At 34.7% G+C, this 26,549-nt stretch overlaps 1 protein-coding gene across 12 annotated transcripts in view; it reads right to left on the bottom strand.

The window, feature by feature from the left end:
* The window catches only part of LOC129801532 (CUGBP Elav-like family member 4), a 966,051-nt gene extending 951,122 nt beyond the window's left edge, over positions 1 to 14,929 (bottom strand). For all 12 annotated transcript variants that reach the window (XM_055846701.1, XM_055846702.1, XM_055846703.1 and 9 more), the window contains exon 1: positions 13,128 to 14,929. The gene's annotated coding sequence lies outside the window, so the exon portion shown is untranslated. The remainder of the gene's footprint in view (positions 1 to 13,127) is intronic.
* Between the last annotated feature and the right edge of the window lie 11,620 nt (positions 14,930 to 26,549).

Below are 26,549 nucleotides of genomic sequence, written 5' to 3'. Positions count from 1 at the left end.
TCTCTAAAACTCTAAAATTAAACGATTGAGGTATTTTAATGGGTAGTTAAATAATTACACATCCTGTTTGCAAAAATTGGTCAGAAACTGGACGAATCGCCGGACGGAAAACACTAGAACTCTCTTTGATTTTCGAATGTCCTCTTCATCAGGTATCGAATTTTGTTGGGAAAATCACGTACAAGAAATGGTTACACTTTCTTGAACCTAGATTACAGATTACACTTTGTGTTACAAGAAAATGTCACAGAATGTGATACAGATTTCTGTATCGATCAGTCGAATGGTGAACTTCAAAGTGCAATCTGAGATCCAAGTCCAAGAAAGTGTAACCATTTGTCGCCTTGTACGTGATTTTCGAAACGTCGTAAAGAATAAAATTGCGAAAATCAAGAGGGGTCTAGTGTTTTCCGTCCAATTTTTGCTACACCCCATCGATCGGATCGAAATTCTTCACATACTGTTTGCTCCGTACGATTACTACTTATTTCTAAGGATGGGACGCGTACTCTCTGAGAAGTACCCTCGAAATTTAAAAAATCACCGGTTTAATGCAATATTAACAACAGTTTCTTTAATTGACAACTAATGGTCTCTACACAATAGAGAAATTTATGTTCATATTGGAGCAAATTCCCTATGCTCGTGCAGGAAAAATTCTTCAATATGGACATAAATTTCTCTAGTATGTAGAGGCCATAAGTCTTACTATTTTGTCCTTAGTACATACAGTACATTTCCCATACATAATTTATTACATAGGATTCCAAAAGTTTAAAATTCCGAAAATAGCCTAAGCCTGAACTGCACCACTCTCCCGTATGGAACATTTAGAGTAAATAATATAAATATAAATCAAAATTATATCAATCAGCTAAATATCCAAAATATTTACCTGAATGTGCAAATAGAGATAAATAAATTCATATATTACTATTAAATGCATGTAAAATTCATTTTAAAATATTCTTTGATAATTTAAATTGTGTAATAGCGATTTATCTCAGTGTTGAGTACTAGCACTAAATAACAAACAACACAATGACACTCTTCTTGTCCCACCCAATTGATTGCAGTTTTTTTTTGTCCACTCCCCAAATCCACTCAATTCCACCTGAATCGCCTGAATCCCACCCTGATGCATCACTGGGGATCTTTTGGTGGGAGACTTTTAAGCACCGAAATGGGAAAGCTCTCCAGTGTGGTGGACAAAAAAAAAACATGGAAAACAAAATAAGACTCTCCCACATGATAAGGCCAAGAGGACAAAAACAGGAGAGGCACAGATTTTGCACGAAGGTGAATAAAAGTATACCACAAAAAAGGTGAACAGGGAGGAGAGAAAAACAAAGTTTATCAAGTGTTCAATGGTGGGATAATCTTGGTTGAAAAAGTGCACCTATAAACTTGGAAAATTGCTGCAATTTCGTACAATTCACATCTACCTGTGTTATCTTTTGGAACTTTTATTTTCCTGCAGATGAAGACGGATATTTCTGTGAATCTCTCAAAATTTGATTGCACTGTCAGTGTGAATTTTACAATTTTCTGCTGATTTGCAAACATGCTTTACATTTTGTGGTGCAAGTGAAGTTCGCAATTGAATTTGAAGGGGAAAATGTTGAGAAAATAAAGTTTACACAGTATTATTCTTCAATTTGGGAATTTACAAAAAAAATAACAAAAATCTTCGGAAAAATAAGCCTAAGGGAGACCTTATTAAAAATCAACATTCCACCGATAAGCAAGATGTTTTTGTTTCACCTTCATTCTTTATTTTAAAAGAAAAAAGGTTTACGTTTTGACAATTTTATCAAAGTTGATAAACGATTTTCAAGTTGTTATGGATTAAACAAGTTTCAGGAGAGAAATTTCATTAGTAAGACAATCGATATATGAAAATACCTGATGAAAAATCACCTTAAATGGAAAATCCTCCCCAATATCATTCCACTTCTTGTTCAAAAGTTCCTGCCTTAAAACTTTGAATAATTCGATTCACGTGCTCTCTCGATGGATGAATAAGAGTACCAAGATAGAATTGTAAGGAGTTAAGGCGTATTGAAGAATTCAAATTAATATTCTCATTTCTTTTCCATGAATTTACTTCTTCTGAGAAATTGAGACGATTCTTATGTGCTCACCTGTTAAGTTATAAGCTATAACAACGTCACTGTCACTGACAATGGCCCATAGGACCATTCAAATTCTCCTTTAAAGTCCAACTTGTTAAGCATTACTATTTTATCACTGAAATTGATCTGAAGCCAGAGAACAAATTCAAGAGTGTAATAAAAAAGATAAACTGGTAACTGTTTTTTTACATTCAATTTAATGATATTGTATTTTATAAGGTCCAAAATGAACGCTAATAGAGAATTATTATTAATTTAATGATATTCTAGACATAACATTATAATATTCAGGCACTTAGGAAAACTGTTTGTAATTTGGTACTACTTCTTGCAATATTGGACACGTTGAAGGCAAAATCGGACTCTATAGAAATAAATTGATCAAAATTATGAAATTTTCTTCCAATATTTAATAAATCGTGTATTCTATCTAAATATTTATTATATTCAAATTATTTTTACACAAAATTCGTTCGATTTTAAGTATTAAAATTAAAACCGCTTTGTTAAAATTTCAATATAAGAAATTTCTTACGACAGACAAAACAGATAACTTCACGTTTCATTACGTTAATAGTGACTTCTTCATTTGACCTGAAGTGAAATTTATCTGGTAAATTACGTTTTTCGTATAAAAATAGACAATTTTGTCAAATCACCAGTGAGGTTATACTTGTTATTTTGAACAGGTGTTTTATTTGCAAAATTTTGTAAATTTTTAATTTTCGTGATGACTATGTTGTATAAATGTCGAAAAAACAAAGGAGCATCATCTCTACGAACGAAATGCAGTGCAAAAAGCCTTAGAACAATCCCGGAAAGGCAAGAGAATGCGTGAATTCGCGCGCATTTGCAGTGCCGAAGTCAATTCTCTTTAATGCATTATGTGAAAAGTTTCTGGACTCCTTGGAACATTCTACAGTTCCTTCTCATAAACAGGAAAAGGACTTGCTAAGTTAGGTTCTTGAAATAACAATAGGCACCCTATTGCGGCGGATTAGCTGTCCAAAATTATAAGCAAAGTATACAAAATTAAAACCAAGGTGTCCAAAATTGCAGTCAAACTCATGTCTATATTCTTATTCATTTTTAAACTCATTAAAAGTAATTGTAGGATTAATAAAGATGATAGATCGTTTCTCAAGGTCCTAAGCAACACTTCTGAAAGCGAAGTAACAGAAAACTTGAATTTATATTGAAAATATTGCACTTGAAATTTAAGATATTGGTGCTTATATGCCCCTGTTCCAAATTACAAGCACTTCTCATATTTTAAATGGAAATGAGAAATTGGCATATTGTAGTGAATAAATAATTAACAGATAAGACTTTATCTGCATTCTCAATATTTTGATAAAAATGTATCTCATTTTATTTGTTAATTCACAGACAAGCTTATTTTACTCCTGCTTTTAAAGCAAACTAGTGTATCAGATTGCGGAAAATGGTATGTTATATACAGACTAATGGGTGCTGTCCATGTTTATTTTTCAAGCTCATCCAACTTTATATCATGAAAATATTATATGAAGGATAGTTCTTTCATATTGTCGTTATTAATAAAACTAAATTCGTATTTGAAGTTGGTTTACATTATGAATCACAATTAAATTGTCTAAGTCTAACCTACAGCTATATATTATATATAGATATATAACATAAAGTTATCTAAGAATTATCTCTATTTTCCTCTTTCTCATGAGTTTAAACATAATAAATTATTGCACAAAGGCTTACCAATAACTCTGAATAAACATTTAAAACATACGTGTACTCCTAAACACATGTTTAATCGAGTTATCTGCCGATTAAGAGAGAGAGAGGACACAGAAATTAATTTCAGTGGTTAAATATTGATCTATGCTGGTAATAATTAATTATGTATAAATGCTGAATACTACAACAGAAAAAATGTCAAAGTAGTAAATGTACATTTCACTTCTGTACAATAAATATTAAACCATTTTATCTTTTATTGCAAACACTTTACATATTAATTGGATATTAAATATGAGGTAATTTGAAATGTTTGCTACATATTTTTGAAGTAATCATAATGCAAATATTTATATGTATTAACTTTTTTACACGTAGAGTCGAAGGGACACCTATCCGTCAGTGAACACTTATTGGTATTTTTGTTAAAATATTGAAATTTATTTAAAGTTATTATTTAAAGATATAGGCAGAATTAGCCAGAAGTACAATAAGCCAGTTGTGTGTTATTTTTCTCGCAAATTATAGGAAAAGAAAACACTGTCGTTTGCTGGTTAATTCTGACCCGGTCTTTCCTACTTTAAAATGGTGCGATCTATAGAATTTATAGAGATGGGCGAAGCAGTTTAATAGTAGAATTGCGTCTTCAACTTCACTATTGTTTTAGTAACAATTTATCTGTTTAATAAAAGGCACACATACACAATTTTTTCATTTTTTTTTTTTTTTTGGTATTAATCTATTACAACTATTTCACCCAATAGATCTTAAGAGGCACTGTTCAACCTTTTTAATGTATCAAAAGAAGCCATTTGAAATTATGAATCATATTTTAATCCTTTGAATAGATCAAAATGAACAATTATATTTTTACCAGTGCTAGCTATCTTATAAACACCGAATTACCATTTTCATTGGAATAAAATCTCACTTTATTTGCTTTGTGCGTTTGGTCAAGTTTTTTTTTAGATATAATTCATTCTAAAACCTTTTTTCTTATGATAACATAGGCTTTTGAGCGTTACATTCAGAAATTCCAATGATATTCGTGGATTAAACATGGAGTTTATTGCAATAACAAGCCGTCTAAAAAATGCCTTAAATTCACCTAAGTCCTCCATTTAAACTGACCTAGCTGTATTTTCAAAATTTTACAAATCACTACAACCACAAACAATCGTAAAATAAATTCCATGACACCTACTCTCATTATTAACATGAAACCACTTGGGAAACATATTGTAAATCTGTTTCTTTTTAATAATTGCAATGAATATATCTGAAAATTGGTAAGAATCAGAAATTCTGGAAAGTTTTGTTTCCATGCAACTTCATAAAATCGATAGCAAACACAAAAACTAAATATTAAACAATAAAATAAGAAGTTAATGATATTTGTGAACATGAGCCTTAGGAGTCAAATAAACTCAGATTGATCCCCAAGCTTTTATACAGTGAGGGCTTAGAGGTCGTTTACATATATTTCCCTTATCTAATCCCTTTACAGTCCAATTTTACAAGCTGAATATTCTCGAGGATGAGGCTGAGCCTATATGAGTCTTTACGATTTTGCTTTAATTTTTAGTAAGCATCCCTTTCAAAGCACTAGCAAAAAACACAAAATTAAAAAAAAATACTCCCAGTACTGTAAATGTCCCACCTTCCATTATAAAATTTATAATATATATAACTTTTCTGACACCACATCATTGAAATAAAAATATATATATTTATTTGTCTACTATATCCTTTACCCTCCCAATTTTAGGGCTTCATTTAAACACCCTCTCGATAGATTGAAAACGGGAATAATATTCATTTTTGCTATGATTTTAGTTAGTATATATGAGAATAATCAAATTTATAAATGAATATACCCAAATAATTTAAAATAATTTCCATGTAGGCACATTTAAATCAATTTTTTACCTCGTTCATCTGAATGTTATTAAATGTAGGATGAAATAATTGACGGATGAATAATTGAAAGTCATGGGGAAAATACATCAAAATGAAATTTCAGTGCGGGCATGAGGGGAGGAAAGGGTGAAAATGAGATACATGCAGTTGGAAAATATGTTATGTGCAATTTTTGCAATCAATACTTGCCCCAGTAAGAGACATGATAGTCTGCTGACTGTGCAGAAAAGTTCCTCCTGAGCAAATGCCACCCTTCCACCCACACGTGCCATTTATTTATTTATTTTTCTCAAATCATCTTGTCAGTTCCATTTTTCAATTAAACACACATACACCAGCCATTCACCATCTTTTTTTTTTGTTCTTCCCTTCTCCCAAATCCCTCCCCTTTGAAAACAACACCCCCAGGAAAAATATTCTTCTGTTGAAGCATTTGCGAAAATACGACGAGTGACAGAGAAGAAGGATGAAAATCGACGAAAGATAGTAGAAAAAGCAAAGAATATTGAAAATCAATAGAACAAATAATTCTGTTTTGTGTTCTTTCCTCCCTTTTTCTCAGATATTTTATTCCTCCCAAAAAAATAAAAGATGAAAAAAGCAGAATGTATCAGTGAAAAGTGGGGAAGGAAGACACTTGATGTTATCTGCAATAAATGGTTGAAACAATAATTGAAGTGAATTAATTCAATATTTATATAGAGGACCCTGTATACTGGGAAAATGTACACTTTCCTGGAGCCATAGTTCTGACACAGAATGAAGAAAATTCTAATTGGACAGCATGTAATTAGTGTGGAGAATTTTCTTGAGAAATTTATTGGAAAGCTCATTTGCTCACGTAGAATTCTCTAAAAGAGTTGGTAACAATTGCATGAATTTGAACTTATAAATTGTTTGGTGTAAACCGTCAAAACTTATATCTTAAACTTTTCTTTAAGTTTCTTCTTTAATTTTCTCTCTGATCTTTCACAACAGAAATTATTAGCTTACTCGTACGCAACATCAATGTACTGTAATTCAAAATACAAGCAAAGAAAAAGAATTGAATTTCTGTCATGTTCTCGGATTGATCAAAATTCTAAGGTTCAAATATTTTCAAAATATTCAAAACTTTAGCCATTCGTAGAGAATTATGCTACTAAAGACATTTTACAGCATTAAATAAAAAAAATAGTGGAACTTCAGGTAGCCCAACTTCTTTTGAAGACTCCTGAAGATTTTTGAAGAAAATTTAAACAGTGTAATTCATAGAAATTAATAATTTATTTTCCCAAAAATTCACATTTTGGAAAGCCTTGCATTCCTTATAATGTCTCACCTTCGTCCACTTAAATTACATCTAAATTCTTTAACTGTCAAGAATAGAGAAGATCATAAATGACAGCCTAACGAAAACAGTGCAGTGGTAACATTCCAATGTAAAACTATAACTGTTTGATATTCAGTTAATTAAAAACATCTTTTAATCTTTTAAAATCATCTTTTTTCAAGATTTTTGACGTCACATTGTTTGTTACGACGCCTATAGAGCAAATGATTAGAAATAGAGACCTGGGACCTTTCAAGGACCCCCTCATAAGTCGGCCTTGTAACCATTAACATACCCCTCATTTTACCCCCACCTCTCATCTTCCCCTACAAAACCATGTTTTTTTTAATTTTTCAAAAAGCCGTCGTCCGATTTTTTTGGATATGTTTTAGTTTAAAGATTACCCAGACTCAGCATATAAGGAATTAGGACTCAGCATATAGGAAATTTTCTTCCATATACCAAAATGCCTTTGAATCATTTCTAATAACGGGTTTTCAAAGTGAAAGGCTCATTGGAAGTCTCGGTGTCGGGAATTTGTTAATTTTTCTCATTTTATTTTAAAAATTATTATATCAATTTTGTTCCGCTGCAATTAAGTTGTTAGCTAAGAATTATCTTTTCTTTGTGAAAGAGATTATTGTCGGTGTACAGGGGTCCCATGAGGTATCGTTCTCGCCGTATTTTTTTTTAATTCATGATAAACAGAATCATACATGGAAATTCATGAAGTAATTTTCAAAATATAACTGCCACAAACCGAATTTCAGCACAAAGAATAAAAAGATATTATTTGATGATTCAACAGAGCCAAATCGTAGTGGAAAAGCGACAAAAGGTCAGTTGATCTTAACATACAGCCTCCTTTTGAACAAAAGTAACCAAAATGGTTGACTGAAAATTAAACTTTCGTCTCATTTTGACGATTTTCGTCCATCTTGTATTCACTGTCTAAATGGAGTCAGATCAGAGCTTCCATAAAACTAAACCAAATTTTATCCTTAGTGTTGTAGAAATATTCATGACTGATTTCATGATGCAATCTTGCGTGAAGAATCTTGAGACCATCGATCACAAAGATGTTGTGTTTGTGCTGATGAGAAAAAGCTCTCAAGATGTTCCATTGCAATTTAATTCATCAGCTTTCTGGCAAGCGCCAGAGCTTGAAAATTTATTAACAAAAAAAATACCCAAGAAAGTGTGTATATGTTTTCATCTCAGCACATGTTACAACAGACTGTGCTTAGTGTATACTTGGGATGTAACAAGCAAAAAGAATGGCGTTGGTGAGAGAATGAGTAAATTTATGCTCATGCCATTCACGTTCTTATAACTCACCATCTCAGCCTTAAATTCCATTAAAGATTTCATCATCTTCCAAATTAATTCAACAATTTCCTCAACACTGCACACAACATCAGCTCATTGGTAGCACATTTGGTGCTCAAATGAGATTTACAGGGGGTTGTCTTCAGAGGGGTGGCACTAATAAAAGTATCTTTCTCCATATCGCTCATTTGAAGCTACAGAGGCACAAACTGTATTAAATTCATATATATTTTCTCATTGACAATTGGGGAATTTGATATTTTTGTGCATCCAACTGTCATTCAAGTTAAGGCTTTTCCAGTAAATCATCCCTTGCGTTCCCCACCGTGCAATATATAGGATGATTTCTTGCAAAAACCCTCCGTTCTTTTTCCACAAAAACATCCAATTCTCCAGAGGGCTGTATCACGAGAGTCACGTGTTATCTTTTTGGTCGAAGAGGCGCAAAAAAAGGGCAGCCTCACCGACAATGTTAGAATGGATATTTATGTAATGCCTCCCAGTATCACGTATTTCCATCCTGAACATACCCAAACCCCAAACTGATCACAAAACTGCCATCGTCTTAGGGGGTAGGATCACTGAATGAGGGGTGAATTTGTGACGCCAATATCCTCTGCAAGGGTCGAGGGAGGTCATTGGGGGATTTTTCTTCATGGAAATGACTCAGACCAAACTGGAATAATCGTCAGGCGTTTATCTCATGCAGAATGTGGAGAAGTCCCTCTGATAATGTTTCAAGGAGAAAAGTTCTCAACTCATGGGGAAATACTTTGACGAGAAATGAACATTACAAATAGGACAAATACTTTCCTAGCTGGATAATATCAAATAGTTTACGATTTATATCGCAGATCTAGATAACTAAATTGCAAGGCACATGTAGACTTAAGGAGTTTTTATCAGCAAAATACAAGTTCATATAGTTTTCATATTCCTATACCTTTTTGTAGTTATACCCATATTATTTATACAATACCAAAATAGTTTACAAAAAATAAGTAAAGAACACTCATCGTAATGATCGAACTCGTGGTGCCAATATTATGCAAAGAAAATTCATTTCGTATTAATAGCTTGCAATCGGTTGTCATTTCATCACTCCGGGAGTACAGCCTTAGGTAGTATTTCATACAAATTTTAGTATTTTGCAAAGTTCAATTTCATAACCATTTCAAATTGAATCATAAATTATATACTTAAGATTCAAAATAGCATAAAACTAATAGGATAAAATTCTGCAAAATTAGTCAAATACTTGTTCAAGCTTTTCTATTTAGTCTATTCTAGACAAATTTTAGCCAAAATAGAAATATTTATTAATTTATTGGTGTAAATATACCTAATATTTGTGACCGAGTTAAAGCGAAAACTTGAGTTCTTTTTTTTTAGATTTTTTGGGGTTTTTTGAAGGGTTTACTCAAGTTTGAAATACCGACACATTTTTCCGCTAGAATCCATAGTATCTATGAAATCACTGATCAGATTCTGATAGAATCTCAAACACGAATCAGAGATACAAATGGTATCACAGAATCCCTTATTTACGATTGCGAGTGTGATTATAAAAGTAAGAATTTATGGGACAAAAATAACTTATTTATTCGAAATCTTACATAATTTAATTGAAAAACTGCACAAATAATGCGTAAGAGTGGGAATGTGATGTAGTGTAAGTGTTCCAAATTCCGGCCAGCTTGCAATGCGGCCACTATTCTTGTTCCTCGAATTTCCATGAATTTTTAGTTTTTGGATATTCTGGAGATTATACAATGCAAAAAATAACAAAAATATCACTTGGACAAACGAAATGATGTAAAAATGACATTGGAAGAATTCCGGAAGGACAAGGAACTACGAGAATGAAGGTGGCCGAAATAGACCAACAATGCTATGTCTACATTTTTATTCGTTTTAAAATTTGTTAAGAATAATTTTAGAAAAAATAAAAACGATGAACTCTGGTTCCGAGAAACACTTGTTAAGAAGAAGTAACAAAAAAAATCAACTTATATTAAAGATATTACATTTTAAACTTAAAACTATGCCGAAATTGGGCACACTTAGCCTAATTGAAAATAATTTGTAATGTACGAAAAACTTTGGATTGTGAAGTTATGTGGTTTTGTTCATATTTTTTGTGAAATTTCATTGCCCAGAAACCTGTGATTTCTAGAAGAAAAACCAATTTGGTCATAAAAACTATAGTCAAACATTCTGTGATGTTTTGAACTCGTTTTCTAGACATTGGTTTTTGCACAATATTGTGTGTACAAAGTGTGTCCGGGAACCGGTCAAAATAACAAGACATTTGGAAAATGCAATTTTCCAAGCTCCAAGACACTTAGTTCAATAATTTTCAGTGCTTAGTAAAATGAAGATAGTATGTGAAGTTCAAATTTGATTTTCTTGGAAAGGATTTCCGGAAGGGGCTCCTAAGGGACCAAAGACAGCAGGAATTCCAGAAGGCAGTGGATCTATTTTTATGAAAACACAAAAAGAGGAAAAAGTGACGAGAAGTCTGGTTCAGCCATATTTTTTATCCTTCTTCCGGCAGCACAATATCTGTCTCAATAATAAAACCCGTAATACTATCACATCAAGTCTGTTGATTGGGGGTATCAAGAAGAAGATGGTAATTTTCCTGAGATCATCCACTGACATCTTTTATTTTGTTAAAGACATTAAAATTTCAGAGGAATTCTTAGATATGGCTGGAGATCTGGAGATACGTTTAGCATGATGTCTAAATATCTGGGTCTCGATCCCAATGTCGAAAGATATTTTGTATACAGGAAACACCTGAACTTGTGACTCTGGCCTCTCTACTTCCCACGAATAAGGTCATGAGAAGAACAGAACCTAAATAGGCAGCTGCGTCAACTTATTTGCCCATGAAGGATCTTATGAAATTGTCGGAAGATTACAGTGCTTTGATCAATAATGTGTCCCTTTTCACATATACTAGGCTAAGGAACCAACGTAGAAATTTTTATTAACAACAATAATCCAGTGATCGTCGGATGGGAAAGTTCAACCCAGAATAAAAAACTTTTCTTCCCAGAGCTTTCGGTGCCCCACGCACCTTCTTCAGTGGTCGAAAATGTGAGGTTTCTGGGGCTTTGTCTTTCTTGGGGGCCAAAAGGATGTCTTCATTGGGTACATGGATTCCGAGTCACACACTTGACGAACAATTCTACAGCGATATTCTACTTTTTACAAATAAATCACTACACAAGTTAAACAAAATAAAATAAAATAAAATTCTTTCTTTGGCTAACAACTTTCTATTCTCTTTTTCTTAGCGCCTTTTTGGTGTTCTTTCATATGCCCCAATAACTCCAGGGACATTACCCGGAATTTCACCACGCACCTGCTTAATGGAGATGTGCTCTGTTCCTAAACATACTGTTGCCAGAGTGAGATCAACAGGATGACTGTAAGAGCCTGCAAAGTCCATGCCTATACCTAGGAGGCTAGAACTGTTTCTCTGTTCAAAATCCGAATCATCCGACCCGAATCATCCGATCCCGGTTTCGTTCACCAGGAAACGAAGTAATTTTTGAAGACGTCCGGAAGAAGAAAATTCAGCTGGGAGAGATCAGAGAGTTCATAGAAATTGTTCTGCAAGGGTGTTTCAGTGAGAAGAGGACGATTTGCCATCTTGAATTCCTGCAGGATTTCGGACAATTTGAACTTCTCGCTCTTGATCCTGTGAGTCTTATCAATAACAAGGTTTTAGATATAAATTCTCAAAACTGAGAGCCCAACGAAAATTTTTTATTCTTAAAAATATTTTGATTTTGATATTTAATTACTTCCCTAACCATATACATTTAGCCACTTCTCACCGCCATGGAACGACTAGGTGATCATATAGGATTATATCTAACTTAATAAATTGGCTAAATTGATGATCAGAAAAGTCGACTAAATAGAAAGAACCACTACAAACTAATTTTCTAAGAATCCATGTTTTTAAAAATTAAACTTTCCTGTCGTGATTTCTTCAGGTAAAAGTGAAAACACTACAAATTCCTTAAATTCACAAACTAAACCTGGTATCACACCTATACATTAAAATTTTAATGTGATTTACAATAAATTGTCCATTATAAGGGGCCAAGACTATGATTTTTGTCTTTATATCACTTAATATTTAGTGTTTGTATAGTGACTAATTGTCTAATGGTTCCAGCTGACCTATAGCATAAATAATGATTCACATTAAAAATTATGTAAAAATTGAATTAATTTTTCGGATTAATGATATACAAATCAATTTAAACAAATTTTTACGGGCCAAGTTTACCTTTTCATAAATCAATAAATGAAACTCTAAATATATTAAGTGATTCACAAAATATATCACACATTTGAACACTAACCAGTGACGCTTGTAAAGTACATTAAAATTTTAATGTGCAAAAATGATAACGCCGTAAAACCTTTCAAATATACAAAAGATCACTAACCGTCACTCGGAAAATATTAAACTTGTATTAATAAACCTAAAACATATATTCTTTTTGATAACTATGTCGGTATATTATTAATTTTGAGTTTTTGAACTAACAACAAAAACTGAATATCAACTGAAATGAAAGTTGCAGAATGTTTAAAGTTTAAAGTTTTTCAACCTTTGTTTTTTTTTCTAAATAATTTTTGAAAATACTTTCAAGCACACATTTAATAAGAAAAAATACCCCACTTACATTAATTAATTGTTTTTTTACTACAATGTTTTGCAGATTTTTCGTGACGATTGAGATGCAAAATCCAAGTGGAGATGGCTCAGCTGTCTCCAACAATTATTTTTATTAACACGAAATTTGATATTTTGATTTTGTGAGTATTGAATTTTTTTTTTGTATTTCTTTCACAGTCAACTCGTTAACACCAAATCAAAAATCACATTCAACAGAATACTTATCAACACGGACTTTGGCTCTCTCTGTCAACAACAATATCTTATTTTTTGCGGAGGTGTAAATAACACAAAAGAAATTTTCACATCAAAACGACAACTGAAACGTTCTTCCGGCTTTCTTGACAATTTTACAACACACAACAACACTGGTCAACCGAAGTAAGAGGGCTTTTTTGTGGAGGGGGCGGGGAGGAAGTTTGTGGGTGGTTGATGGCACTTGGCTCTTTTTTTTCCTGGATAATGGGGTGGGTATTGTGGAATTATGATGTGGTTTGGGGAAATGTGGGGATTAGAAAATGAAAAAAGAATGGCACAACAATTTATACACCGACAGCAAAAAACACGAACAGAGTGAGGCACTTTGAAATCCTGATCGATGGACACAAATCAGATGGGAAGCATCCTGCACGATTTTTAGATTTTTACAATTATTTATAGAGAGTGTTGAGACAGTTTCTCCATGTGGGTGGACCCTGGTGGATCTCTCTGTCTGATGATTTCTCAATTAAACACTCAACATCTGGCTCTTTTCGGATTTTATCGTATGTTACTGGACGACATGCAATTAGTGGAGAGTTTGATAAGATTACGGGAGATATACACAGCGTTTTATATATACCGTGGGTCACACCAATCACAGTCGCGCGGGATCGTGTCGATAACCAACAGGTTAGTAAACTCACGAATACATCGCGCACGAATTCACGAAACACCGTGATTGTTAAACAAGAACGGTTATATGATGGATGATCACAATGCACATGCTTTGTCCGCAAGATAAGAACTTTCCACTCACACACTTTTTTCTTAAGTAAGATTTCCCTGTATTTTAGTTTCAATTATGATATAAGATGAAGAGTATGGCCTAGGTTCCAAGTCGTATCTCACGTTCAAACCTCAAACCTTCTTCACCAAAAACGGTCTATGGAGTTAATCTGCCAACGGAAAGCCACATAATTTATGTATTTTGGGGTAGAAAGAACTTTCTGTGTGTGACTTTACGTTTTCACTTTCAGTGGGGGCTGTTTTTGTCTTTGGCGCGCGTGGTATCTACCTCCCCAAAAGTATGGGATACAACCACCTCTAGACCCACTGAAAGAAGAAGAAAAAAGCGTCCTGATATACGTAAGTTATGACGAGAATCTTCCTTTTTTTTCTTCTGAGATGTGTTCGTCGAAGAACGGAGTGAATTTTCCAACCCAATGTTTATCCACCGTTCAACATTAATAATCCAGGTGTGTATGTTGTTTGTGCACGAATATTTTTATCTTGCTCAACACCAAGTCTACCTCCGCGTCTTTTTTATCACGTCCTCACGCACCAATTTATTCTCTTGTATTTGTTATCCCTTCGGGATGATATCTCATGTTAAGGCAAAAAATAAGTGTTACTTTGTAATTTTTTTTTTAAACTCCCTCAGGATATTTTGGATATTTTCTCTTCTTTTTAAACTTTTCCTTTAGAATATTCCTTATTTAAACACATACAAATGACACAAAACTTAGTTTTAACAGAGATGACGTGTGTACAGTATATTAGAATTAAACTTTATTCAGCGGCTTTTGCCACAATACTGACGGACGGGGCGCTCCAAAAGTCGGTGCTTTTTCACACATTTCACCACACTTTGGCTTGGGGAAACGGGATGTGACGTCATCCTTCGTTCAGTTGCCAAAAGTGGGGAGTAACCAAATAGACTTCTCCAGCACCCATATCCCCAATTGCGCCCCAACATCTGCGCACTCAAGTTCATAACCATCCGGCGTGCTTTTGTCATGCTGAAAGCTCAACCGATAAATCACGCAAAAGTGCGTGTTAACCCCACGGAGGGGACAAACCTAGTCAAATATCAAAATACCCCCCACCGTCCCCCTTCAACACCGGTACTAGCGCTAAACTTTCCAGCGCAGGCGCCCCCATAATCTCGTAAGCTTTCGGTCTGCAGTAGGGGCATCCCGTCAAGTTTACTCCATGTGTAAGAGTGTTACATTTGATGTAAATGAGCGCGCCAAGGAAATTCCAAAAAAAAAAAACAACAGAGAGAATGGGTTGACGTAAAAATTTGTGTCATCCTTCACCTGCCCCAATTCATAGACTCGACCACGCATCTCGTATACACTCTCACACCTTCGCAAAATATCTCAGACAAAATTTCTCATTTTTGCCCAAAAGGTATATAACTGAAGGAACAATGCCGCGGAAATTGCATTTCTCAGGCGATGAATCCGCTTGAAATTTCAACAATTATCATCAATTAAACATGCAAAACATCAATTAGTACGATAGAGATTCAACCAGACACAATTTATCTCGAACCATCGCTCATCATTTTCATCAATTTTCTCAGCCAGCAGCAAAAGTGGTGGTTGCATAAAAAGGCTCACAATTTGAATTGGAAATTGAGATGCATTTTATGAAAGTTTCAGTCTTTTGGGTAAAACTTTTAATTTCAAAAAAAAATTAAGCGGTAATACAATATGTTTTACAAAAATTTTTCAGAGCTATTAGATGATTGATAAATATTAAACGAAATTCTTAGGAATCTCGTCTAATTAATCCTAACAAAATCTCATGTCCTTCAATTGGCCTCAAACTTTGCCAAAATGTGTTTCGCCACTTCCTGATCACGAATATAAGGGTAGTTAAAAAACTTTCCCATCGCTCTTCAAATATCTTGAAACAATAAAAACAATAAACTGTCTACGAGGTTCCAAGCAACACTTCTTAAAAAGAAGTAATAAAAATATAAAATTTGCATTAAAAATATTACATTTGAAACTTAAGACTTTGGCGCTTGCATGCAACTATGCCGAAATTTGGCACACTTACCCTACTAAAATTTCATCGAAATCGTTTCATAAATACCGAAGAATATAGTCCTATCAAGTTATTTTTGGTTATAGCTCAGATTAACATCCCGGGACAAGCGCCTGGCAAGTTGGCCTTTTTATATGGAGCTATTTGAAGCCAATTCCTAAATTGATCTCGGACCCAGCTCACAGTGCTCCAAGGAAAAAATTTATTTAAACAAAAATTTAGTATATTTATCCCTCCACTGAGAGAAATCCGAAAAAGTTAAAATAACATTCCGGAAATGTTAATTTTACCCTGCAGTATTGATCCGATATCGGTGTAAATATTACCCTTTTTAGGTGTATTGGGGGTTAAAGTTACCCTTTTTCATGTTAATTTTATCCTTAAAAAGGTGTAAAACTAACATTAAAAAATGTTGATATATTTTTACACCTAAAAAGTGTTAAAGTTATGAGGAAAAAAAGTTAATCGCACCCTCTTTTTTTTCTCAGTGTCCATACGAAAAAGTATCTTATAATACGGAAAAACTTCTCACTTTTTAAATATTTAGCATAAAGATCACGAGTGCAGAAAAATTCCCATACGCATTTGTATGTGAAAGTAAGAAATTGGCTTCAACTTTGAAGGCCACTCGCCGGGGACTAGTCCCGGGAGAAATGCGATGCATAGTTGAAAAGGTCTCGACCTCAGTTACCATATATTAAAATTGTATAGAAAAGTATCGTCTAGCTTTTAAAATATTCGACATCGAATTTTCAAAAACCAATTTTTTGACTAATAAAATCTACGATTAAAGCGGATTAAGTTGGGGTGTCTAGAATTTCACGCCAAAACGCCCTCATTGATCAAATCCTGAAAACTAAAACCGGAGATATCGCCATTTTAAAATAAGATTTTTAATCCCTTAGCTCAAGTCAAGAAGGTCAAGGGCCTTAAGTTTTTTTATTAATTATTTAATAATCGTTTCGAGACATAAAATTTACACATGTCTTGCCCAATAACGGGCTACGTCAATGGCAATCGGGGTTGTCGACATCAAGTCCCGTACTCCGCATTAAGCGGGAGTCAAGGGACGAACACACAAGTGTGGGGTAGTTTGAATTAGTTTGATTGAGAGACTTCCACGTCGTCCAGTTTTGGTAATCACCAAAAGGAAGGACCCAAAAATGAATTTTTTTCAATAACCTTCTAAAGTCACACTTTGCTCTAAAAAGTGATTTTTTGTGACCCCCTATTTTTGACCTTCTCGTCCTTAAAGGGTTAACTCGACAAAATTATATGGAAAGATTTCTTTCCACAGATTGAGTCTGGCCTCCTCTGGAGATTTGTCAAATGGAGCTTTTATTAATCGAAAGCTCTAGCCGATACTGTTACGAGAAGCCATCGAGAACGCTGGGTGTCGACTGTTGAGGGTCTCAATCTCACTCGCTAGCCATCAGGCCTTGGAGATTGATACGATACCTCGGCAACGACCCCACCACCGACAAGACTCTCCCACAAGTCATTGCGAATCTAATCGCTCACCAATTGCTCTTGAATGGCAAAGTTGATAAGACCTCCGATAAGTGGAAATTTTCGGAGGGAAGCTCCGTCTGGACGCGGCAACACTATCTGTGGAGTCTTCAACCCTAAGATCAGAAAAGTCACTCTTATACCAGAGCTTTCGACACGCTCCGTGTCTTCCTCAGTGGTCTAGTGATGTCAAAGATCACTGGGTTTCGTTAATTGAGTCTTATGAGTTTAATAATTATTTACCTTGTGACTAAGACGAACTAGCTTCTTTGCAACCAAAGAGAAAATTCACATGGGATTAATTGGTATTATTTGTTATTAATACTACTCTGTCCATTTATTCTTTGAACCTCCTAAAATATTTCTGTTAACTGTTAGAATGTTGTTCTCAACGAAAAAATTCAAAATATTTTACAAGGGGTGTTAAAAAATCCTAGCTTTGCGAAATGCTCACACTTGTGACTTCGATGGTACACCCTAGTAATTTTGCAAAATTTACCTATATTTATATAGGTCTGAATGTATAAAGTTCTTTAGAATTAGAGGTATGTAAAATTCTTGAAAAAAGTGTATGTTCACCAGTTCAAGCAATTCACAAGCCACTGTAAATGCACTATTTACACTAAGCCAAAGTTTATTGGTTTACGACCGATTAAAATAGATTTAAAAATTGAAAGTTAAGTACTCAATTGCTCAAATTTATTAATAAATTTTTCCTTGAAATTTTCTATTATCTTGCAAAGACAGGAAGAAAATATTGAATCAGAAAAATTATGTTACTGTATAAAATCTCTTTATTAAAAATTAATAAATTTTCAAAAATAACAACAAAAGCGCCTTTTAATATTAGGACTGTACCATAACGTAATTTTATTGGTTATCATGAGCATGTAAGTAAGGCACCAATTTATATTAGGTGAGATTTTTATTTACAAATGTTTTCACCATTTCATTATCGTGAAACCTGAAGAGAAAATCGGTGTGTGGAAAATTCTCATGAAATATTTCCAAATCGTGCATTCGTTGCGTGGAAATTGGAGCATTTTCGAACATAATATAGACTGTTGGTGAGTATTTCATCCACCCCGAAAATACGAAGAGGCTCAGACATGAGAAATTGAGGGGTACTTTTGCATTGAAATGCTCTCAATAATTGCCAGGTTTCATCAATTCTTTATACCTACCACTGCTTAGGGGTTTTCCTGGCAGCCGCACAGCAAAGTGAGTTGTACGAGAAAGGAAATTGAACGAATTTCATGCAAATTTAGACATTAAAAATTTGTATGCAATAATTTACAGTATCAACCACATGAGCCGTTGGCTATCCGCTTATATAATGTTCCAGTTTGTGCGGCTGGAAAAGCCCACAAAAGCTTCAGGGGTCTACCCAATAATAATCGTTACGTGGCTTCGTGGATAAAGTATTTTGGGGTTTTTTTTTTAACTTAAGGGTGGGAATTTTTTGGGAAGGGATAGCCGAACAAAAATCTGTAATAAGCTTGGATAAACTTATGGTCATTGGGATTCTTTACAAGAAGCCCTAAAATGTCTGCAATTTGGAGTATGGGCCAAATCATTTGTAAATTGAATTTAAAATTACTCACATCGAACAAAATGATTTCAATGGTCAAAATAGGTTATAAGTGACTAGATGTGATAGCCTAACCTTGACAGACGTTTGACTAATCACTTAGGTTTAAAAGATTTGATTTTTGACCATGTCATGATATGTTTAAATAATTTAGTTTATAAGAATCCGTTCACTGAGAGAAATCCGAAAAAGTTAAAATAACATTCCGGAAATGTTAATTTTACCCTGCAGTATTGATCCGAAAACGGTGTAAATATTATATTACCATTTTTAGGTGTATTATGGGTTAAATTTGCCCTTCTTTCATGTTGATTATACCCTTAAAAGGTGTAAATTTAACATTAAAAAATGTTGATATATTTTTACACCCAAAAAGTGTTAAATTTATGACGAGAAAAAGGTAATCGCAGCCTCTTTTTTTCTCAGTGTTGAGATTATCTTTTTTTCTTGAACGCTTAAAAGCTTACGACTAATAAGAAGAAGACAAACTTTCCGGGTTCTTGCTCTCCGGTAACTATATATTTATTTTTAGAGAGGGCAGTTGAAGATTTCCGGCCTAGGACCGTCATCAGTCTAATTCCTTGCTTTACCAGCTAAAGCCTGAGAAACTTCGGATTTATGACACATTGGTACTGCTATGAAGAATCTAACCTAACACGCATACTACATAGAATATGTTTGAGATAATATTACTGATGGTGTATATAGCTGCGTTCGTCCTAGCCTTTGGTAGTATATCTAACATTTTACATTCCTAGGAGTTTACAGGGTGCTGACCTTCTTCGGAGACTACTCACTAGACCTTAATCGCCTCCTATAGCCCATTAGCCCGTTATATATATTATATATAACATAACGATATAAATATATATATTATGAAGACCACAAGTACATATCTCTTACTATGTGCCCCTCAGAAGTGTTTGTGCTACATAAACAGTCTCCATATCCGAAAGGAAAAAAAGTAGTTTCTTAACCGATATCACTTTAGGGATCTCTAAGTAATAAAGCATGTGTCCATACACCGTTAGGACCTATTAGAGAAGATAAGGTATCACCGCAAATTGCAGAAGCTGGAGCTATAAAAACCGCAGCCTAAAGCACCGTCTGAAAATTAGATGGAGATTTTTACCGAGCCAAATTGCATGGGGGTTTTTACAAGTGAGCAAGAATCCGGGAAAGCCAAGGTATTTCTGCGGAATGGTCGAATGCTTATATAGGATTTATTTATGAACAGAATGAAAACAAACTCTTTTCAGAGATTAATTATTTGATGTATTAATTAACGTCGAACTGAGCTCAAAAATACGATCACAATATTTGATTTTCCATGTTGACTTTTGGAAAAAGAGGTTCATTTGAATGTTAGGGATTGAGGAGGATTTTCAAAACAAGTCTCTGGAGTTTTGTTGAGGACTAGGTAGAGGTATTTTGCAAAAGAAATGTATCCTTTTGACATTGATTTAAAAGAAATGTAGAGGATTGTGTCATAAAATAATCCCCTTCAAAATCTCAACAACATATTCTAAAGCCATATGGGGTTGATTTTTCCTCATGGGAAAAGTGCAAAGGCCAAAAGGAAAAAAAAAACAGAAAACAAATATCCAGGTGGGAATAAAATAGTGAAATTGGAAGTTTTCTCGTTTTCGGTGTGTGAATGTTTTGGACAGAAAATTATGTTACGGTTATGTTAAAATTGTTTCGACGGGGTTGATTTACATAAAAGGGAAGTGGAAATGTTCTCCTGTCTCTCACGATGCCATACCAGGGAATGTCTGCCCGTTGAGAGCGAAAAAGTATCTACACCCTTGCAAAGGCGCCAAAGTGCAGCGAGTGCGAGTGAAAGCCCTCCCGGAGTGGAAAGCACCGAGGGGGTCGAAATTTTTTGGGAGTGAATGCAACTGGTGTGCGAGGATGTTCGCGTGTATTCTTCCAGGTTCTTTGAATTTTAGCCCAACACTAGCAGCTCCCCAAGCAAGTGCACCTTCTTTGGCTGTTTTTCGGGAGGGGCCAAATGGAACACAAGACCCATGGCCCGTAAGGTATGGGTAATTTCTCCGAAGTGGGCAATTTTCAATTTTAACACAACAGCGACATACATATCCGCCCCAAAAGAGGAAGCACCCGCCGGAATGAGGGTTTTGCATGACGAAAATTGAGTCATTAACTTCTCACATAAAACTTCATGGGCAATCTGGAGAAGGATGTCAGCAATGGACAGAAAGACTCAATGAAGATTGGTCTTTGTTTTGGCGCACAGCTTTTTCTTTCCCTCTTATTGAGCACAAAATTGGAAAAATGATTGGGAAGCTTCTCTCAATCAATTTTCCATCCCCCATCCAACAGACGTCTATCAGTCTCTAATAACGAACAACCGCACACTCTACACCCAACGATTAGGGATGATTTTTTCATCAAGGAAATTGAGTCCTTGTCAGGTCACTGGCCCCACATTTCCTCCACTTCGGTTCAATGAACATCAGGAATTTTCAGCAACAGGAAAACAATCCTCCAACTCCAATATCAGTATTAACTTCGTATCTGCTGAGTTGGATGATGTTCTCATCAGGATCTGACTTTTCACAATGATTCAAATCAACTAATACATGTATGTCCTACTGCAATCTTAGCTTGAAAATTAAAAACTAATTAAAAATTCAAACTTTTCTTAAAAATTGTAGAGCAGACTGGGGTACCATTATTAGCCAGAAGTAGAAATATCCAGTGGATTTTTCTCGTTTCTCTTAAAATTTCCCTTAAAAATCCTTTAAAAAACAATTCAGAAGCATTTTTATAAAATAGGTATAAAATTGTAATTTTGATTTTACAGTTTTTGGCCCAGTATTTGATTTTCCTGAGTTGCTATACCCCAAAAATGGCTATACCCAGGCCAGGGCACATGTAGCCAATGTGTCATACTTTTATCATTATCCTCTCTAGAAAAAATCAAGGATTTTAGAACTTTGAACAACACAGTTTTATTCAGCTAAGATCCTAATGCTACTTATGAAACATAAAAACATTAGACAAACCTTATCATTTTTTCACTAATTATGCGCGAAGAAAAAGTTTTATTTTCTGGCTAGATCTACCCCGGTCTCCTCTATTGTGCAAGTTTATCAATTTTTCAGTATTATTGCCGAGGCTAAGTTATTATGAAAAAGTGATGTTAGTTCCTGTAATTTCTGTAACATCATGCAGAGGTAGGAGGTTAAAGCTAACGAAATTCGAAATGCCATATCTCCTTATACTTAAAAATATTTGATGATGTAGGCCACAAATAGAAAGTCTCATAAAATAGTACAAATTTTTGGATAATTTGAACTTCGAAACACCAAAGTTTGGTGATTTTTAAACGCAAATGCCTATTTACATGATGCACTTAACCATAGATATATCGACTTCTGGTGAACCAGATTTGATAACTAATTTTGAAATAGCGATAAGTTCAATTTCGATTTAAGTACAAAATTGCATTTATGGATGAAAATTCCTACTATACGTCCCCAAACTTAGCTCCAAGTCGAATTGCACTCCTTTCTATTTCATTCGAATTAAGAGTCCCATCTGCATAATTTGATCCAGACTTATCACTGTTTTTTTTTTAAACTATTGTGGTCTTAAATACTGGTCTTAATAATTGCCCCACTTACTTAAAAAAATTAACACATTTCACAGGGCATAGCCAAAAGATAATGGTTGATCAGACTGGCCTTAAAAAAATTTTAAAGGAAATTGGTATGATGATTAATGGAAGATATTTGCGGAAAAACTTCATCAGTCGCGTGTGGGAAAATAATGAGAAAATTGCAGACAGAGTGAGACAAAAGGGGTCCCTTTAAAACATGGGGAATTTGGGGGTGGAATTTGAATGGGTATTGCACGAAATATTGCCATCCGGGGTACTAAATCTTCTTCGCTATTTTGCCTTTTCTTTGCACATTCTCCCTATTATTTCGTTGTATGTGGCCCTCTTAATCAAAATTCTCCTGAGCCAAACACACCCCCGTTTCTGTGCATTTTTGGTGGAAGGGTAGAAGGATAGATTTTGACCACTTTTTCCGCTAGTCCCCAATTTCAGAAAAAAGGGCAGGATTTGAAGGTGGAAATTCGGCGTAACAAACTCATGTGAAACATGAAAGCGACGTATAAATAATTCCTGTTGCTTTTTAATTTATTTTATCTCACACAATTCACTCGGCAGAATCGTTTTTCCATGCACAGGGAGTGAAAGCTCAAATAGTGAATTCTTTTCGGTGCTGAAAATTCATTAACATTGCTGTAATTGAGGAAGGATGGGGTGGGTTGGTAAATCCCTCAACAATGACTAACTCTCTAGGTCTTTCCCCGTGATGGATAATAACATATCTCAGCGTGGTTTAGTAGGCAAAAAGTCGCCCACGATGTGAGTTATTTTCCAATTTAGATTTCCCAGCACAAAATCCTCGAAAGGATAAGGTTTTCGTTGGAATTACTGCTTTTTGAGGAATCTCTTGTTTAATTTAGAATGGGAAATTGTTCGTCGTTTAAGGTCTACGCTTGACAAGACAATCCATTGTCAATTTGACACAAGTTTAAAATTTTTACATTAAAACGTAATTTACCTTTGTGCATTCCGCTGAACTTATCTTTGAGAACGGTGAATTCTACGATGTCGCCGAATTTCTGAAATAGAGGCAGTAAATCTGCCTCCTCGAGATGCCTGGGAATTTGACCTACAAACAGTTTCACCGCATCCGGAGGTACTTGGGGTTGAGTTAACCCAGTGGCCGCTGAGGCAATTGAAGGTGACGAAGGGGTGACTTCCGCCGGGACAAGTTCGTAACCGACAAGGGTGGCAATTGGGTGGTCCGGTGAGCCCGAAGGTGATGCTGGTATCAACATGTTCAACACTTCTTAACACGCACAAATCCTCTGGCATACACTGTAAGCAACTGATGATTCTGGCTCGTAATCACGACACTTTGTAAACCTGTCGGAGAAAAGAACATTGGTTAAGCTTAAAGGGACAGATAATCCTAACCGGCTTATGTAGTTGAGATTCTTAACGTGAGCTAACTCGGAATACATGCAAATTCGATTCAGAGCTGAAGTTGAGGAACACCATTCAGTCATCTTAAATCAAATTCATGAAATTATACAACTTTTTTATTTAAAGCAAAATATCAAGGATTTAGATAAACTGGCAGAAAAGTGATATACGGGTGAAATATAGACCAAAATATTCTCTATAATTTTGCTGTAGAACTTGATCTTATCGATTAATCAGAAGCAGAAATCGAGGTTGTTATTTTCTGAATTCGTTTTTTCACTCAGAGCGCCCCAAGTGTTCATTTGATGAACTTCAACTATGTCAAAGAATTGTTGTATTTTGTGACACTTTCCATTTAAAACCCTATTTAAGTGTCTTGGACGAGTAGTAGTAGTAAAATTGGCATCTGAGTGGTTTTAAAGCGTTATTATGGGAAAAATCAATTTTTTCACACTTAAACGAAAAAATCGGACAGGTCGCATTGTCTGATCGAAAAATGATGTATGGACGAAATATAGACAAAAATGTCCTCTACAATTATGTCGATTATGTACAATTATTATCGCATTGTCTGATCGAAAAATGATGTATGGACGAAATACAGGCAAAAATATCTTCTACAATTATGTCGAAGTAATCATCAAAATCGGTTTAGCGACAGTCGAGATAATTGAGGTTATGTGATATTGAAATTGGTTTCCCGACTGTGGTGTTGGTTCCAGGAAGTTCAAATATTCTAGAAAGTTGTAGCTTATCGTGAGATCTTTTATTTGAACCCTCACTCATCAAAATCGGTTAAATAGAACCGGAGATATAATGTTTAGAATTTCGTGAACTTTGACCCCTTATATCTCCGGTTCTATTTAGACCACAGCGAACCCACGCCACTTTTTGTAAACGTCATAGCCTAAACTACAACTCTCTAACATTTTATTAACTTGCACAATGGTGTTTTTGAGAAAAATGAGTTTGAATTTTGATGAATTGTGACGCTATCGCAGCGCCACCTGTGGTGACTTTTTGAACTTCCATCTGAAAGTGCTCATCGATACGAAACCAAAAACTCAAAATTTAGGTCAAAATGTTAATTAGAACCGGAGATAGAGGCCGGTCAATTTTTGAACTTTGACCACTCATAGCTCGGGTCAGGAGTTATCGGTCGACTTAAGTTTTTTTTTTGTTTGATAGGTATAATCAGCGGCTACAACATACTAGAATTTCAGTCCGATGCACAAAGGAATTTTTGAGTTATTTAATTTGGATAATTAATTTTTTTTTTCTTTTTAAAAAATAGCGCTTCTAACGGTGGTTTTATGAACTTGCGATGTTAGAAGGGGGAGTGGTATTCCACAAAAGCTGTCTAAAACGCCTTTACTTTTTAAATTCTGACAATTAGAACCGGAGTTATGGCCATTTTAAGAAAATTTTAAGAAATAAGGAGACCTTAAGTTTGGTACTGATCGAAAGCTCTAGGGCCCAGCTATAACATACTAAAATTAGAGCCCGATCGATGTCATAGAGGCGGAGCTATTGCGAAAACAAAAAATGGGGGTATTCAAAATGGCGGAAGGAGGTGTGGGGGAGTGGGGGGGTCAATGCACCAAGTTGCAATTTTCATCCGATATATAACCTTTGCCGAAAACCGCATGTCTTAGTTTGGGAACAATAAAGCTCCAAAAAGCGGCCGAACGGCCGGGAACGTAACTTAGCCACCCATATATTCGTGATCAGGAAGTGACGAAACACATTTTGGCCAAGTTTGAGCCCGATCAAAGGACACGAAATATTGGTAGGATTAGTAGGTGAGATTGTTGAGAATCTCACCTAATATATGATTTTGAGGTTTTTCAAAATTTAACTCAAATTCATAAACCCATTTATATTTGCATTTTAAAAGAAACAGCAATAATGTAGTCGCAATTTAACCAATTCCCATACAAAATTGCCCTTTATTAGTTGTGAAGGAGTAAAGAATTGATTTCATTGATCATTTTATTGGCAAAAAAATATAACCATTCTGCCAAAGTAGAATTTATTGATGGTGTGACTCAAGGGAAATTTTCATAAAATTGAATGGGTGGAAAATATTTCAGAATCGTCTCTTTGCAATCTTGCATTTTTCATGACCGATAATAATCCCTGTTTGGGTGGTTTCGTGCTCCGCGACAGACACCAAAATAAATCGTTCGTACGTTTTCATCACATTTCTTTCCTTCGTGGCTCTTTTACTTCAGTGTAGCTCCTTCAGGCTTCTGTGG

This window comes from Phlebotomus papatasi, chromosome 2, assembly GCF_024763615.1.
Source record: "Phlebotomus papatasi isolate M1 chromosome 2, Ppap_2.1, whole genome shotgun sequence".
Taxonomy (NCBI): Eukaryota; Metazoa; Arthropoda; class Insecta; order Diptera; family Psychodidae; genus Phlebotomus; species Phlebotomus papatasi.
This window is presented reverse-complemented; position numbering and strand designations above follow the sequence as displayed.